Raw genomic sequence first — 19,789 nt, 5'->3', positions numbered from 1 at the left:
ATTACGTTGTTACACCACGAATACAGTTTCTCTTTACATTTGTGACTTGCAAGGTTATAAACCCCACATTTCTCACAAAAGGACCTGCTCTCACACTTACTAATACCCGTCGCCACATTCTGAAAGTGTCTCGTCAAACGCTGAGAGCTACGACAAAAGATCTTACAGACCGGGCAATTCTGAATTTCTGCATCAATTTCACAACACTGGGGATCTAAACACTTTTTACAAGATTTAACACACGCGTGAGCATTTTTGTGGCTATACGCTACATGGCAGTTATTGCAAAAATACGATGACCCCCCAAAAGCTTTAATATTTAAAACCCCATAGAAATGATCTCCATGCAGTAGAACAAAAAGTATTTAGAATCTGGCGGTGTGGGCCCCGTTGCAAAATATTTCCAATCACCCTGGTCGTGGTACAAAATTTTAATGACTTTGTTTTTCAAAAGCTGTAATGTCTGACAAACTAATTTTCCGATTCTCTGAAAAACCCAACTCTTTGTGCATTCATTTAGCGCCCTGTAACATTTCCCTATCGGTACAACCTTCGTTTAACAAACCGTACACACTCCCGGCAAATCACAGATTACCCCCCGTGTAATGTAAGTCGATAAGGTGCGCTTTTTTCCACTCAATTACCCTGCTGTACAGAACGGATTTAAATCTTCTGCGGGCACCCCCCTGCATATTCCTAACTATCATAACTACTAATCTGAGCCTGTCATCGGTGAGAACTTCTGTGTGGCTCTGTAAGAGGTCTGAGATGTGGTTTAAAAAATCGGCAGCATTTAATTCTCTGGGGCGTCTTCTCAGAGAGAACAAGGGTTTGATAAACCCTCCCGAAGACAAATTCAACTGTACAAAATCATTCGGTCCTATGGTTGGTGAAAGTTCATCCAATATTCTCTGGACTGCACCATGCACAGCGTCTATAGCCTGTACATACGACTCTATTCTGTCAAGATTAACAAAACGGAATTCTTCATAGTGCTCTGTTGCTCTAAAATTATTATAAGATATATCATAACTACATATACATTCCAGGAAAACTAAGGGGTCTCTATTTGCATCGACACCACCATCAGCCTGATTCACATCGTTCATCACAACCGGTTCTTGGTTTTCAAAGTTATCGTCATCACCCCTGGCCATTAAGTTATTTTCTACCAATGCATTCTCATTGTGTGGTTCGGGCTGACCTTGGGAAATCTGATGCCTCTCTCTGAATCTTTTACGCCTCAACAAAAATGCTTTTGCCAGTTTAATTTTTTTATTAACATACAAACGCTTGATGTTAGTAAGAGGCCGGTCTTTTAACCAGTTTTATGACCGCATGCTTAGTCATTTACCACTGGGGATCTTCGCCAATGAACCATGAAATAGCATGATCAGGTTTTGAAATCCCAAGTTTAGAGTTGCATCCTCTGTAGAAATTATGTCTAAGAGGTAAGTAGCGAAAGCATGGATCGGTTTTGGAAACAAGGATTGTACACTTGCTAAAGCAGCTCTTAGGTGCTCTTAATCTCGCTTTGTATCCACCTCATTAGTGGTCACCGTAGCTAGTAACTGTGCTATGTACCTCACAGAATCTAACGCATTACCAAACGCCAAGTCTCTAATTGTGTTATGTCTTTCCAATGGTTTGACACGTTTGGATTTGGACAGCGTATTAACTGCAGTCTTAGGTGCAGTCACCACCTTAGGCCCCAGCGTTTCTTCCACATTTTTTTCTCCGCTCGTCGATACAGCTTCTGTGTGAATAAAAACAAAAGACTTTTTAATACCCCGCCAATGCTACATATCTCAAAAACAGAAAACTATGTTAACTAGGATCTTTCAATGAATTAACATTCTAACAAAATAAGTAACTGTTGAAAGAAGTGGTTCATGCTACATCTTGACAGCGCTTAAATTATATTAACCTTTTGATGTTGATTTGTGATGTCTTGAGTTCGTTGTTTTGTTTGCAGTCTTTGAAGTCTCTGGCTGTCTTTCACGAACGGGTGCTTTTTTTTGTGTCGGTTCGGCTTCTGCACAGAGAGGAAAAATGACTTTAGAGAAATACCTCAATACCACAAATTACCAAAAATAGAAAACTGTCGGAATTTTTATTAATTAGTTATAGACATCTTTAAATGTGTATGTTAAAAGAATGTTTATAATACGACACAGACACAACTCTTAACTAATACCAACCTTTTCTCACAGGCGTTTTGGCAATATGCTTCTCACCCCCTGGATTATTGAAAATCCCAAATGTGGTTTTTTAAACGTGTACTGACTCGTCCCTTCACCAGCGTCTGCGAACAGATAGCCCCAAGTGATGATAAGGAGAAAGCGACCGGGTATCTTTAAGACTCATGGTCTTAAAAAACATGGTCGTAAAGCATTATTCAAAACATTGTCGTAATTACTCACCGGTGTTGGAGTGTACCGCTGAAGCTGGTCGTTTGACAGCTGTCAAACCTGTGGACTGTGATGTCATTGTTTTCGGTGCATCTAATGGAAAAGAATGGTTAAAAGCAGTCACTAGCAATGGTAAAAAGTTCTGTACATCGGTCGTTTATGTTTGCTACAGTCATTAGCGGACATTCAAATTCGCTCAGAGCGTAAAACGTTGTTCAAAACGCAGTCGTAATTATTACTCACGTCTGTTGTGGAATTCTGATGACGTTGTCCATTTATTTCCACTCAAATTTGTCTGTGCCAGGTGTATATCCATTGCATCTATAGGTAACAACATGGCTACATGAGACAAGCACACGCTAGTAACGTTGTAATTATATCTCACAATAAGTCAAATATACACACCTGAGAAATGTTGGAAATCATCATCGTCTACCAAGTCATGTAGCGTGAGGTTTGAAAAAACTGTGTCTTCTGAGTGTGGCATTTGATCGCTGTGGTCCATTCTTCTCTCTATTTCTGACAAGCCAGTAGATCACCCGAGACTGACAGACTCAAACCCCAGCCACCACGTACGGTTCATGTCCTTATACACTTTGATCTGGACCCCAATAAGAATCCACTTCTAAGAAACACGTGTTTGTAAGATAAGCATATCTCTACACCCCCATAACCTTTAAAGTCCGGTGCCTGGGTTTGGCCGTGTTGGGATGCAGAAATTATTTTAAAAGAAAACATTTTTAGAGAACGTTTTAGAAAAAAACGTTATAATGTTAAAATCTATATTATTATAAGCCACTGGTAAAATGCGGTGAAATGTGGACTGCTGCTTGTGACTGATTCAACATCATACCTCTATGAATATTATTAAGAAAAATGTTTTTTATTAACGGTATCACTATAAGAAAATTTATCTTTTCTTTATATCTGCGTGTTCACAAACCTTTTCTCGTTATCGGTCTAGTTTGTGCATCCTTGACATTTTGGGGTTTTATTTTTCTACAATACAGAGTTAAGAAATTATTTACATTTTGCGTAAAATACTTGTAGTGAATTATAAATTAGAAAACTTTACATTAATATAAACCTAAAACGTATATACAAAACAACATTTAAAAACAAAAGAAAAAACTATAACCAGTATAACCACCAGTTTATTATCACTGTTAATTGTGCCTGCTTAAAAATTTAAAACTTTTATAGCCTTTCGCTAAAATTAAAAGATCAATTTTACATACAATGTTCTTCCCCAAAGAAAAAAAAAGATTTACATGTGTTAAATTCACTTGTAATAGTTATAATAGAGTATCTGACCCCGTTGACCCCCTTACCCAGAGCACCTAATTGTCCACAGCATTTTTGTCTCATCGAAAACAACCACTTTCTAAGAAACACGTGTTTGTAAGATAAACATATCTCTACATCCCATAACCTTTAACGACCGACCCAGTCCCAGATTCCATTCCCCCTCACGACTCACAAAGATGACCGCATCTGTGTCGTGAAAGCGTTATAAGTATTTTTTTTTTGCTCGTGCTTAAAGTTATCGCTGCTAAATGTGTCTTATTAAATTATTTTTATAACTTTAAGAACAATTCGCTAAAATATAAAGACCCAGCCCCACTCGTGCTTAAAAGTTATCGCTGCTAAATGTGTCTTATTAAATTATTTTTAAAACTTTAAGACCAATCCACTATAATATACCCAGTGGGCAAAATACGTATAATATACGTCTATTAAATGCATACATTAGACGTCTAAATGTGGTCCGCAATTCGTCTAGAATGAAATTCTAATTTCCGTCTGTTGTTATACGTCAATTATACGTCTATGTTTAGATGTTCATTATACATAAATGGTTGAAGTTCTATTATACGGATAAATTTAGAGGACTATTATACGTATATGGTTAGAGGTCTATTATACGGATAACTTTAGAGGTCTATTATACGTATATGGTTAGAGGTCTATTATACATATATGATTAGAGGTCTATTATACATCAAAGATAGGTTTTACAGGTGTAGAAACTAGTAAATCAAGCCAATGATTTGGTTTAGAAATTTATTCTGAAAATACACATTCACACCTGAAAAAAATGTATTTCAAATTATACATTGTATACAATCAATCAACAATCAACATATGGGCAATAATCATAAAAACACAACTAGTCTTAAACTTCAGCTACACATTCTGGTAACATGGCAATATACAGTATAGTAATGACAAACACAAACTAATTACATTAACACACTAACTCAAACCACATTTTGATCCAAATATAAATTTTAAAATGTACAACTTCTATATTTCCAAGAAAAAAATATTACAAAGGAAGATAAGACGATTTTTGTCCACCATTTACAAACCCTGTCTAATTGTCCTAACAGTTAGAACCAGAAACCTATTATTTTCAGTGTCCAGATCTTTGCGTGCTCCTTTATTTCTTTTTCTGTCGATGTAGGGTGGGACTTCAGCACCACAGCTAGGAGAAAATTATATAATATTACTACCCAAATAAATGATGATTAATATCTTCTTTAGCATAATCTCAAAAATGAACCATTAAGGTTTACTAAGCTCAAAGCTGAAATAAACGTATAAAATTTGGCTTGCATCATAGCAGTTAAGCAATGAAGTCTGTCCTAATTAAAGAGTACCCAAAGTTTGAAAGTACAACATAGAATAAGAATAATTAGAGAAACGGCAAAATGATTTTGTGTCATCTTCCCCTTCACACTATTTTTATGTGCCATTTTTTGCTTATTAACGTACTATTTGAATCAAAATAATATTAAGTAAGATCTGTATGTATTCAGATAGTATTATTATTATTTATACTTACTCGTCAAAAGAGGATTGCTGAGATATTTGGGGATAAATACGATTGATAAACGTGTCCAAAATGGTGACCAACGAATACTAGCAATGCATTGTGGTATATAACCGGAAAATATGCTGGGTTAGATATTTTCTCAACGTATGCGTTTATTAATGTTGTCGATATTATGGTTGAAATTTAACATTGATAATACATCGCGGCTATGTGCCCCCTGCTATGTGCTGACGTGCAATTTTAACGCATGCAGTTAGTAAGGATCGGTCACTGTTGTATGGTATTATATATAATGACATTATGGAATAGGATGGGGACAGGCCTGGCATCACAGGGGGAGGGAGGAGTGTCGCCCCTTCAGTTTTGGGCAAAAGGATTTACTTAACTTAACTTGAGCCCTAAAAAAATAGTTGTACTTTGTCAATGGTCAGACAACACTAATTGACACTAACAGTCACTCGGATTGTTTGATGTGCAGGAGGGCTATCCGTCCAGGAACGGCACATATCAGTGTCGTTAGTGAGTGTCAACATTACGATCCTGTTTGCTCAGGTGGACCGATTCCTTGCAGTAGTTTATCCTTATACTTAAAATCGTTATATAACTAGGACTAGTTATAGCAATCTGTGCTTTCTGTTGGTTTTACAACTATTTTTTCTTAATGATTCAGAACCTCCATCAATGTAGCTGCAAAAATGAACACTTGTGGTACTTTTCGCTCCAGGCAATACAAACCACAAGAGTGACGAAAAATGTGAGACTGAACTTCATCGCAAATACCAGATTGCTAGTCGTTATCTTCTATCATGAAGCACTAATCAATGGCATAGCTGCGAGATTTCATTTGGGTAGCTGCTGTATAGTTGTGTGCCTCAACTATACGGCAATCTGCATAGTGTACAAAGTAAATTATTTTCGCAGTAATTCATTTATTTACTATATTTATGACTATATTTACTATATTTATTATACACGTGTAAATAAATGAATTACTGCGAAAATAATTTACTTCGTACACTGTGCAGATTGCCGTATACTCCTAGTTGCGGCACACACGATATATACAGCAAAAAGCCTCAGCACTGTGTTAGATGTGTTTTCGACCTTATATATGCGTTTATTAATGTCGTCGATTTTACGGTTGCAATTCTACGTTGATTATACGTCGCGGTGACGTATATATACGTATAGCCGTATTTTCGCCGTGATATATATGTATATTCGACGAATCACTGCCCACTGGGTAAAGACCATCACCACAATGCTCTTCTCAAAAGATAAAATATGGAAATTCATTTCAAAGTTTTGAAAAGATGTTGAAAATGTGTCATTAAAAATAAGCTAAATGTGTCTTATTAAATTATTTTTTATAACTTTTATGACCTATCCACTAAAATATAAAGACCCGTCCTACTCGTGCTTAAAAGTTATCGCTGCTAAATGTGTCTTATTAAATTATTTTTAAAACTTTTATGACCTATCCACTAAAACATAAAGACTATCACCCCAATGCTCTTCTCAAAAGATAAAATAAGTTTTACATTTTTTGATTCAATGTAATTTCTTTTCTATGCAAACACACATCATTTGAGGTTTGGGTTGCATGTTAATAATTTTTAGGTTTAAAGACTTTATGTTCACGGTACGTGGAAAATCATTTCAAACTTTTGAAAAGCTGTTGAGAATTTGTCATTAAAAATAAGCTTACGTATTTTAATTCAATGTGATTACTTTTCGCTCTTGATAAAACACGTGTGATTTTGGGGCAGGAGGATACGGTGGGGCATTCTAAAACATCACAACCAGTTGAAAAATGTCTTGAGCTATGTAGACATGGTTACGAAGTTGACGCTTATTCTTAAATGAGCCGACTTGACGGTCATGAAGCGTGTCACTTGAGCTGTCAGACCCCGATATTGACTGCAGTGAAGATGGTTTCTTTGAGTGGTGAAACATCGGATTCCTTTGCTCTGCAAAGTGAAGAGGTAGGCTGCTAAAATATTTTTCTGATAGTGGAATTGTTGTTTCAATCTGTGCTTAGTGTATGTCATTTTCAACACTTAGTCTTCTTTTTAGCAAAAGCTGACCCCGCCCTCTGCGGTGTGTGACAGTGGCTGTCATGTGAACTCTGACAGCGATTCAAGTGTTGGTGAACCGTCAATGACTGACAATGAAGAGTCGCTACAAATGGTAAATATTAAACCGTGGCGAGTGCGGAGGAAACGAAAAACTAACACAAAAGAGGCGTTAAAATGGTAAATACTTTAGGTAAAAAGCATGCCTATTTATTTTGTTAAGCCTTCCTTTTCTTTTTTCCTTTAATAGAATAATGAAGAGGTCGATGCATCAATCTTCAAACGACCATTGAGCTTGAATGTTTCGTGTCTATGCTTGTGTGTTCGCCAAAATGTTAATAATGATGATGCTCAACCCAGTTTAGCTAACGATGGTCCTGATGAGCCCAATGCTATGGCTCAGATTGTAAAGGCGGTGGTATGTTGCATCTTCAACCACTGTTTAAAGGGGGTTCTGGTTGATGAATGCGAGGCCTGTTTGATTGATCATCCAGGTCAACGGGGTCACACATGCCTGGTTGTCGGGTGCGCGGATGGGTACGAAGATGTGTCATTTGCCGTGTTAGAAATTTATAAGTCTCTCAGTTTAACCCGAATTTTATCGGCTGTTCTGTACATCGCCAGGGGCCCGGGTGCCTATACTATTACAGATGAAACTGAGCGCATTATAAAGCACTTGATGAGAAATATAACTGACGACCGATCGCCATACGGGTATGTACACTCCTTACTTGAACACGTAGATGTAAAAATACTAAACGTGACGTTTGATGCATTGCAAAAGAAACATTATACTTAATTTTACAGAAGCGAAAAAAGATTTATGTAAAACCAAGGGCTGTGAAATACTCGCCATGTGAATAGAGCTTTCACTCTGTTTTATAGACACGGGTGTGCCATCGTACGAAGAATGAAGAATTTTGAATGTATACGTCAGAATTCTTACAAAGAGTGCTTTACACTCTTCTTTTTGCAAAGCTTGATATGAAAATCAATGAGCCGAATGCTAATGTCCTTAAATTTGTTAAAGAGATAGATGTGTATGTAAACAACATGAGTGAAATTACTGTGCTTCTGATGTTTTCAGATCAGAAATGGAAGCCTGGCGGATTCAGCGGTGTGTATTCCAAAATACAATGTGCTTTGCATAGAACCTGTGGTAACACCATCCCTCTGATTACACAGGCAAATTTTTTTGCTCTGTTAGACCGAGTCGCCCAGTGCGGGTTCTCACGGTTATAGAGATGGCGAGTGAAAGGGCGTTATGAACCCTTTTTCAGATGCTGCAAAGTTTCTGAGCAATGTTGGGGTGATAGCTACATGTACTGAACTAATTTTCCACACCAACATTTAATTGGTGATTGCAAACAGGAGTCTGTAACGTGTGTGAAAAGTTCAAAAGTGTATACTGGGATGTTTCTGTATTTGAAAACCTACTGATGAAATAAAGTGGTTCACATTTCACATGCTATTTGTCCTGCGAGTTCCTTCCATGACACTTTACGCGGGCAGTGTGTGTGTGTGTCCTTGCGCGAACTTCATGTTTTTTTTTAGACATGCTATCAGGGTCAACCAATGCCACCCGGCTGTGGCTGGTTCCGCTCACACCCCGGGAACTCACGGCCCTCACCAGACTCTTCACGCCGCCGTAACTCCCTGATTCCCTAGGGTTATACAGATGCAGCCATTCAAAATGCGCGGTACAAACCTGCGGTACGGTAACCTACCCACAAGCCACCGCGGGGCACCGCAGGGCACCGCGGTAAGTGATTGGCTGGCCAAAATGACCGACAGGGCACTCGTGGTGCATTGGTTGGTAGTGAAAAGATTTAATCATTTAATGTCTTTACTGTGCACATTTTAATCTGCTTAGTTTTGAATATTTATATGGAATTTTACCACTAAAGGGAAATTTTAGTAGCTAAGCACTTTCGCCGTAGTCAGGTTGAAATTAGAAGCTTGCCACGCCCGGACTGTTTCACCAACGCATTAGCATGTTAAAGCGATTTCATTGAGGAGCCTAGCTTTCTTAAGTACTGTACTTACTGGGTTTTTGAGGGGGGGAGGTGTCTTTCGCTGGAAATCTCGCCCCCTTCTTCTTTGAAAATACCTGTGAAACTGGTTTAATTCGTTACAGCCAGCACTCCCGCAGAGAGGGGGGTTGTACTTGCAGTGTATACAGTAGTTGGGAAAGCCAGAGCCGACCTCTACGCCGCCCACTTGTTATGCTCTTCGTTAATGTCTAAGCCGGAACACATCATTATATCTCATTTTGTATTTCTTAAAAAAAAATCGTTTGCCCAGCCTAACAGTATTGTTGTTATTGTTTTTAACCTGTAAAGCGCTTTGAGGAGCCACCTTTAAAGGCGCCATATACAATAAAGTTCATTATTATTACTATTGTTAATTTGCTGGACAGAGAGGTGAACATTATTACACAGAAGACAAAGATAGCGATTTACGTTGCATTGTGCATTGTGCTGCTGTAATACAGTTTTAAATAATTAAAAGTCTAAACAGTATCAGCTTTATTTATGGGTTTTAAATAAAGGCGATTTAAACGCGATTTAAATCAATATAAATGTATATATTGTAACGCATAGGTGACTATTCATTGTTATTAAACTGACTTAAATTCGATCTTGTTGTGATATTTAGAAATATACATTTGTTTGGTGCGAGTGAAGTTTTATTTAATCTCTGAGCCATACTGATTCTTATGGAAGCCAGTTTCCGCCAGAGAGTAAAAAAAAAACACACTATGGTATTCTCTCCGATGCATTGCAGTTAAAAACATTTCTCTGATGCTGTTCCTACAGATGCAGCCATTCAAAATGCGCGGGCGATACCGCATTATTTTCCGGTATGCTGTACGCAGTCTACCGCAAGTTACCGGTAAATACCGCAAGTTACCGGTAAATACCGCTAGCAAAATAATAGTATCCGGAATTTCCGCAAGGTGGAGCTAATAAAGCTCAACCTCTCATGTTTGAGCTGTAGCCATCAAAGTCTTTAACGAAGATATTAATAATAGTATTAATAATAAATGACCTTGGACAAGCTGTAAACTCAAAGTATTGCCCTGGTCCACATTCTTTTTTTCATTGACCGTCTTTGTAAAAGTAACACCGCAGCATTTCGCAATCACGCATTTTTTTCCAATCATGCAAAGTACAGTAATTTTTGAGAATCGATTAACCATGCCTTTTACATGCTCATAAAAGAGATTGATTTAGGAACATAAACATATTACCGTATGCAAACTGTACTGTATACAGTATGTATATGTATATTTAATGTCTTAACTGTGCCCGTTTAAGTATTGAATATTCATATCTAATTTTACCACTGAAGGGAAATCTTAGTAGCTGAGCATAAAAAGAATAGGAGCATACTGCAACGCGTGTGAAGGCCATAAACGATATTAATTTTGGAACATAAACATACAGTATATGGCTGGTCTCGGTACTTTAAAGAAAACATACACGAAACATGGTTTCATTATGACCAGAATCTGTCTTGAGATATTTTTAACTTGATTTACAGTATTTGAGAGGTATGTCTTAACACCGATACTACAGTGCTTAAGTACTACTCACGTATATGTTTCTAGGTTTATATTATGCATTTCATACGGTCAAATTACTTTTGAGCAACTAATAAGAAGCGCGAAACGGTATGCGTTTTAGTTTCGTTTCGTGCTGGGACCCGTGGATTGATTAGAGATATCAAGTACATACAAGTCATTTTTTAAATGTTGTAGTTCGTCTTGAAAAAATGTTACGAGTACATCATCTATCAACAATTACACAGGTTCTGTTTCCATATTGCGGATTTTGGTTACGTAATATTATTTTCTAGATTTCACGTTGTGAATATATGATTTGGGCAAACAGAGTCGCAAAGAAGTACATTATGGGTTGTTGTTTTTTTTTGCAGTTTTATCTAGAACAAGCGATGCTTAAACCTTTGTCTGATTCTTGTGAAACTATCCACACGACAGTTACAGTACCTAGGAGTTGACTTCAGTGATGTCACTGATGGGATGTTTCTAAAAATCCATCCTCTGTAAAACGTCTTCTCTAGTTGTCCTGCATATGTATTCGCTAATGAAGCTGTGTGTTCTGAGCCTGGATCTCTACATTTCTGTATGAACCAGCTTAGAGGGCTAAAGACAGCTTGTGTTTAAATTGAGTGTAAGGCAATTTATGCTTCTAAAGTCATGGTCAGCATTTATTTTTGTACTGTGCTGTAAACTTGTTCTGTGCCTAATTACATTATTTTATAGCGTTTTTATAGCGTTATCAAATCCAGTGCCGCTGTTAGTTTCCTGACTCCCATGTCACATGGTCTGTGATTGAAACCTGTAATACCGGTTTAATTCGTCACAGCCAGCACTCCGGTTGTAAAGTAGAAGCAGGCGAGATTTCCAGCGAAAAACACCTCCCCCTTCTTCAGGTGTGAGGGTCTTCTGCTCAGAATGAAACGCTAAAATGTAATGTAGGCTCTGAATGGGTTCAATTGTGATTTGGGCTTGATTAAGGTCGCTGCCTTTCATCTTGAAATAACTCATTTCTAAATACCTTTTTCACTGTTAACATCTTGCAGGAACTCTGCGACAAAATATACACTCTGACAGTTCATCCTGCTACCAACATTAAATAAAACAAATCTTAAGATTTCTATATTTATGTCTTTATTTAGTGGTTTCATTAGTGACAAAGGCTAAACTTTCTTGGAAAAATGTCTTTTATGTGTTGCTGAAAAAAACTGACTTGCTTTAACAAAATATGTTTACAAATCCTTTCACCTGGCATTTTCGTAGTTCGAAATTATGGAACGCTCTGTTAAAAGCAAGGGAGTTTTTATGTCCGTTGCAGTTCTTTTGCAACATGAATATAATTATATCGTTATTAATTTCTTGAGATACGCGATTCCATATCATATTCCCTTTTAATCAAATTCTAAAAGTATGCTTGTTGACTCCGGTATCGCGTTAGTTAAAGACTTCGATGCTTAAAATGTTTAGGGAGAAATGGAATACTGGTGTGTATGTTTTCTTTAAAGTACCGAGACCAGCCATATACTGTATGTTTATGTTCCAAATTAATATCGTTTATGGACTTCACACGCGTTGCAGTATGCTCCTATTCTTTTTATGCTCAGGCACTAAGTAAAAGGAGATGCTTCATATTGCTTGACTAATTTTAAAAACTAAGTTAGAAATGCAGACGCTCCCTCGGTGCGCTGCTCTGGTGCGCCGGCTCTTACACAGTGCCTGTCTGCCGTAAGCGTTACAATATACATACCCAACACTGCTTGTACCCATCTGTCATGCAAATAAAACACCTTGAATTGAATTGAATTGAGGGGAGAGGGGGGGAATACTAAAGCCAATAGTGGCTCAATACCCTCGATGGGCTTAGACGTGCTAATGCGTTGGTTTAACAGTCCGGGTGTGGCAGGCTTCTAATGTCAACTCGACTCGATTGGAAGACAATGAACGTATTTTGTGATATTTAGAAATATAAATTTGTTTGGTGCGAGTGAGGTTTTATTTAATCTCTGACCAAGGGAAACGTTTCATTTTTTCAAAGAAATGTTTGTTAAAAAATAAAGTCATAGTTCTATGGGATTCAATCACAGACCATGTGACATGGGAGTCAGGAAACTACTGTAACACACAGCGCCACCGGATTTAATAACGCAATAAAAACGCTATAAAATAATGTGACTAGGCACAGAAAAAGTTTACAGCACAGTACAATAATAAATGCTGACCATGACTTTAGAAGCATAAATTACCTTACACTCAATTTAAACACAAGCTGTTTTTCTGTATGAACCTCTAAGCTGGTTCATACAGAAAATGTAGAAATGCATTAGCCTGATTATGATTAAAAAACACATAATTAAACACGCGTTTGCGATTTAAATCAGAACACGATTTAAATCAATATAAATGTTTATATTGTAACGCATACTGTCCAGCTTCCATTTCTCTATAAAAATTTACTCTGTTGCACACACACACACAATAGAAGGAGGAACCGCTGTCAGAAGGGAAGATATGTTCAAAATATCGCAAATATCGATCATGTTGCGATATTTTGAAATATAAGTCAATTGATTGTCCATAATATCGCTATTCTATTTTTTCGAAGAAATGTTTGTTAAAAGAAAAGTCCGGCACCAGCTGGATTTGAACACACAACGTGCATGTTGGTAGTCACGCACCTAGACCAGTCGGCTACAAGACAGCTCGCATGAATAGGCAGGCGAAACAGCCCTACACAGCCCTGCCGCAGCACACGAATACCGTTATTAAATTCTTTAGATACGCGATTCCATATTATATTCCCTTTTAATCAAATTCTAAAAGTATGCTTGTTGACTCCGGTATCACGTTAGTTAAAGACTTCAAAGCTTAAAATGTTTAGGGAGAAATGGAATACTGGTGTGTATTTTTTTCTTTAAAGTACCAAGACCAGCTATATACTGTATGTTTATGTTCCAAAATTAATATCGTTTATGGCCTTCACACGCGTTACAGTATGCTCCTATTCTTTTTATGCTCAGCTACTAAGATTTCCCTTCAGTGGTAAAATTCAATACCTACAACGGGCACAGCAAAGACGTTTACTGTAAGTCTTTCTACGACAGACCAACGGACCACGAGTGCCCCTGTCGGTCAACCAATCACGTACTGCGGTGCCCCGCGTCATCTTGCGTCATACTGAGCGACGTCACCTGCGGTACGTGTCTGTGACGCGCACTTTGAATGGCTGCATCTGTAAATGAATATTGTTTATGACCATCAGACGCTTTATGCTCCTTTTCTTTTTTCCAGTGGATTGAACAGGGAGAGGCATTTCATGATGTACTTTTCACTGATGAAACAACAGTGGCTCTGGAACAGTTTTCAACCATGTCGTTTTATAAAAAGGGGAGATATGTGAACAAGCAAAACCCAAAACAAACATGTATGCCATACGGCGTACGCGTTACTGAAGCTAAAAGTTTAGCCTTTGTCACTAATGTAACCACTAAATAAAGGCATATAGAAATCCCTATGTTACAGACTGCATATGGCTGGTATTGGTAGTTTAAAGAAAAAATACACACCAGTATTCCACTTTCTCCCTAAACATTTTAAGCATCAGAGTCTTACATGTGGTTATTTCGGAAACGTTTGTACGTGCTCCTTCGGACCATGTTACTGTTTACTGTTACTGACCATATTAAGTTTAAGTGCCTGTGGGCACTTTTCCTGTCCGTGGGGGGCGGGCGGTGGACCGTCTTTCATGAGAAGGTTAGTCTGTTCTACTCTGAGAATGTAGAGGGGGTGGAAAGTGCCTGCGGTCATTTAATTAGTATTAAAATTCGCACTGATTCCCTTGCGAAGATACGGACATAGGAATATTCGTGCGTGGTCAAAAAAATGGCATAAAAACGACAAAGTGAAGGCTGTGAAAACATTCACAATGTACTTTATACACAAAGCAAGTGTTCTCACAACTCTAGGAGGTTTCGTGAAAATGCTACAGGCGTGCCAAAATCGTTTTTTTAAATTCAAGGTGACTTTACCGCGGTTTTCTTTTTCAGATTGTGAATCAAAAAGGCATTTAATTAAACACACGATTGCGATTTTAATCAATTACTGTATTGATTGAAACACACATTCTGTACAGATACAGTACAGTCACATTCTCCTGTCGTCCAGTGGTGTAAAACGAATTAGCAGGTGATTGAGATAACAATGCACCGACCACTGAGTGGAATGTTCTCATTTGTTTTAAATTGTAAAAAGAGGTGATAATTCTTAATAATTCCGTGTCACATTAACTAACCTCTTCAGTATATTCCGCCAGACAGTACATGAATATAATTATATCGTTATTAATTTGTTTAGATACTCAATTCCATATTATATTCCCTGTTAATCAAATTCTAAAAGTATGCATTTGATAGATAACAAGCGAATTCACAGAAAAGGTTAAAAGACTATCACTTTTAACAAAGTATATAATCCTAATATAAGTCTATATCCTAATATAAGTCCAAACATTATCAGCTTTATTTATGGGTTGCAATTTAAAAAAAGTCAAAAATGCAATCAAGAGCTTTCTGGCAAGAGGAGACACCCAAATTAATAATGTAACATGTCACTGTTTGTGCATGAAAAAGGTTATACTGCTATTTCCTTAGATACGCGATTAAAAAAAAATAAAAAAATTTTGAATCCTCGGCGGAACACATTCCATAAGAATCAGCGCTTCTATATATCGCCTTTAAAGGTGGCTTCTCAAAATGCTTTACAGGATAAAAACAACAATAACAACAACAACAACAATATTGTATTTCATTGCACTTTGAAAACCAAGTAATAACTTAACTATATGTGCAAACGTTTTAGGATATGTCGCTGTTGTGAATGTCTGTGGAGTGTATCTTATTTGCCTGTCTGTCCTGGCTCTCTCGCTCGCCCTCCCCCCCCCTCTCAATACAATTCAAGGTGCTTTATTAGCATGGCAGATGGGTACAATCAGTGTTGGGTATTTACTTTTCTTTGAGATGCCACTTTTAAAGGTGATATATAAAATCAAGGCTTTAACTTGCTTTAACTACGCAAGTCTGAGTTCTTGTGTCTGTCCTATCCGAACCCAAAAGTATCACAATATTTATCTTTATAGCAGGTGGTGTACAGCTTTTTAGTATAGATTACACTTTTCTAAAATGTATTTAAAAAATAAAAACGATTACAATCTAATATTTCCATGTTTGATCCCAAGATCCCAAGAAAAATAAATCTAAACGGGGAGAAAGCTATGCTGAAAGTTTATTAAGATACTTAGAAGACAAAGATATCAATTTATGTTGCATTTGTCTGATTGTGAATCAAAAAACACATATATTTAAACCCGCGTTTGTGATTTAAATCAAAACGCAATTTAAATCAATATAAATGTTTATATTGTAACGCCTAGGTGACTATTCATTGTTATTAAAATGACTTAAATTCGATCATGTTGTGATATTTAGAAATATAAATTTGTTTAGTGCGAGTGAGGTTTTATTTAATCTCTGACTCAGGGAAACATTTCATTTTTTCAAAGAAATGTTTGTTAAAAAAAATTCATGGCTCCAGCGGGATTCAATCACAGACCATGTGACATGGGAGTCAGGAACCTAACCCATAGCACCACCGGCAAGGTCACATGCAGAGTGCTGAAAAAGCACTACAGAAACATTATCAACAGACAATGTACAGCGTGTACTATTCTTGTGTTGCGGTACATGAATATAATTATATCGTTATTAATTTCTTTAGATACGCGATTCCATATTATATTCCCTTTTAATCAAATTCTAAAAGTATGCTTGTTGACTCCGGTATCACGTTAGTTAAAGACTTTGATGCTTAAAATGTTTAGGGAGAAATGGAATACTGGTGTGTATGTTTTCTTTAAAGTACCGAGACCAGGCATATACTGTATGTTTAAGTTCCAAAATTAATATCGTTTATGGCCTTCACACGCGTTACAGTATGCTCCTATTCTTTTTATGCTCAGGTACTAAGATTTCCCTTCAGTGGTAAAATTCCATATAAATATTCAATACTTAAACGGGGACAGTTAAGACATTAAATATACATATACATACTGTATACAGTACAGTTTGCATATGGTAATATGTTTATGTTCCTAAATCAATCTCTTTTATGAGCATGTGAAAGGCATGGTGAATCGATTCTCAAAAATTACTGTACTTTGCATGATTGGAAACAAATGCGTGATTGCGAAATGCTGTGGTGTTACAAAGACGGTCAATGAAAAAAAGAATGTGGACCAGGGCAATACTTTGAGTTTACAGCTTGTCCAAGGTCATTCATTATTAATACTATTAGTAATATCTTCGTTAAAGACTTTGATGGCGACAGCTCAAACATGAGAGGTTGAGCTTTATTAGCTCCACCTTGCGGAAATTCCGGATACTATTATTTTAATTGCGGTATTATAGGAGAATTTACGGTAACTCGCGGTAGACCGCGTAAAGCGCACTGCAAAATAATGCGGTATCGCCCGCGCATTTTGACTGGCTGCATCTGTAATAGAGCGCGCTCAACCCTGTGGCAGACATGATCGCCTTCCAACCCTCGTCGCTAATACATGCTTTCATCCACTTATTTATAAATCAAGGGGGATGTGGTGGCAGGCATTTGGACCCTGAGGCTCAGGACCGCTCGGTGAGGGAAGGCGGGACATCCTCCCCATAACGACGCACCATTGGCTCGGGAGGGGGCGGGAGATCCGCCCATAACAACACACCATTGGATGAAAAGGGGGCGGAACATCTGCCCACCACAACCTCCCATTGGCTGAAATAGGGGGCATTGCACCTGTCAAAAAGTTTGACGAAAGGTGTCACTTTATACTATGTATATTAATAGAGATAAGCTCTCAATTAAAGCTCAGATCAAAGATCAAACATAGATCAAACAGCAATATCTCACGCACTGGGACTGATCTGTGATCTGTGATGTGGTTGAATGTGAATTGTGGTGCTCTAGCAGGCTAGCTGGTGTCTGTGTGGTTCAGACTGGCTGGCTGTGCCGAAAAATAAATAGAACCGGTTTAACAAGTCTTAAGCATACTGTAGATTTTGTAAACACAACTTTATCAGTGAAAAGACCACGGGCACTTTTCCTCCCCCCTACATTCTCAAAGTAAAATAGGCAGACCTTCCAATGAAAGACCACGGTCTGATCTTCGTGATCAGCTTAGAATGTTTGTGTACACTGTAAGTTTTTTTCTTCTTAATTAAACATTTAAAATAAATGAATTTCTTAAAGACAACACACATTTCAAACAGAAAAAATCATATTATTTTCTCTTCCTGGTATGTAGAACAGATCAGCAGCTCTTTTTTTCCCAATTGCTTTTTTCCCCTTTTAACTGTGACTATATCCACAATATAGCACGGCCTCTCGTGGCTTATTGCTTAAATAATTAAATTCTGAAAAGTATGAGTTTCATGGAAAATGGTAATCACTTAACTTTGAATGTTTTGTGATATTTAGAAAGACCAACAAATTCAACATAGTGTCAATAATATTTATTGTGAGTAATAATATCAGTAGCAGTTTGAAATTATTCATTGTTATTAATAAATGACTTAGCTTCGAACATGTTGTGATATTTAAAAATATAAAAAATGTCAATATAGTGTCCATAACATTTGCTATTTTAGTTTTTCAAATAAATGTTTATTTGTTAAAAGAAAACTCATGGCAACAGCAGGGCTTAAACTGCAGACCTCAGACATATAAGGCACAACCTTAAGCCATCACGCCGCAGAAGCAGTCACGTGGAAAGCAATGAAACAGCCATACACATATCAATAGAAAGTCTTATACTACTGTTTGTTAAAAGAAAACTCATGGTGATAGCTGGATTTGAACACCCTACCGCAGGGTTATACAGATGCAGCCATTCAAAACAAGCGGGGTACACTGCAGTATAACATGGTGGGCAAGTTGCAGTGTACCGCATCATATCGTATGCAAATTAGATTATGTTAATAGTATCTGGAATCACCTTGTAAAACCGGCAGGTGGAGCTAATAAAGCTTACCTCTCCTGTACAGCATTTGAGCTGTCACCAGAAAACATCCAGTTTTGAATCCCGATCACTGCTGAGGGACAATCTTTATTCAATTAAGAATTTAAGTTGTATACTCTTTAGACTTTTAAATGTAAACTGTGTATTACAGCATGTTAATCATTATGCATTAAAAATTGGCATATTTTACGAAAGCAAGATTGCTCAGTTGGACAAAACTACACAATCTACCACCTTTATCATAAATATTTTAATTATGCAGAAATATCTTATGCATCAAAGTCTTTACCGAAGATATTACTAATAGTATTAATAATGAATGACCTTGGACAAGCTGTAAACTCAAAGTATTAACCTGGTCCACATTCTTTGTAACCGTCAAGACTTCTTCTCAATTCATTGAGAAAAAGTAACACCACAGCATTTCGTTGATCCGACCACACATTTATTTCCAATCATACAAAGTAAGTCTTGAGAACCTTCGATTCACCATGCCTTTCACATGCTCATAAAATATATTAATTTAGGAACATAAACATATTACTGTTACAAATTCCATTTCTCCCTAAACATTTTAGGCATTAAAGTCTTACATGTGGTTATTTCGGAAATGTTTTTACATGCTCCTTCTGATCATATTACTGTACTGTACGTTTATGTACTTTGTGAAAAGTGATTGTTTTAACCTTTACTGCTAATATGCTCATTATCGGAGTAAAGAAAAGCATACTTTTAGAATTTGATTAATAGGAAATATAATATGTATTTGTGTAAATAAATTAATAATGGTATGACTATATCCATGTACTGTTGCACAAACAGTAGTATGAGACTTTCCATTGC

The sequence above is a fragment of the Atractosteus spatula genome, chromosome 9, assembly GCF_055471065.1.
Source record: "Atractosteus spatula isolate fAtrSpa1 chromosome 9, fAtrSpa1.hap1, whole genome shotgun sequence".
In the NCBI taxonomy this organism is placed as follows: domain Eukaryota; kingdom Metazoa; phylum Chordata; class Actinopteri; order Semionotiformes; family Lepisosteidae; genus Atractosteus; species Atractosteus spatula.
Note: the sequence above shows the minus strand (reverse complement) of the source record.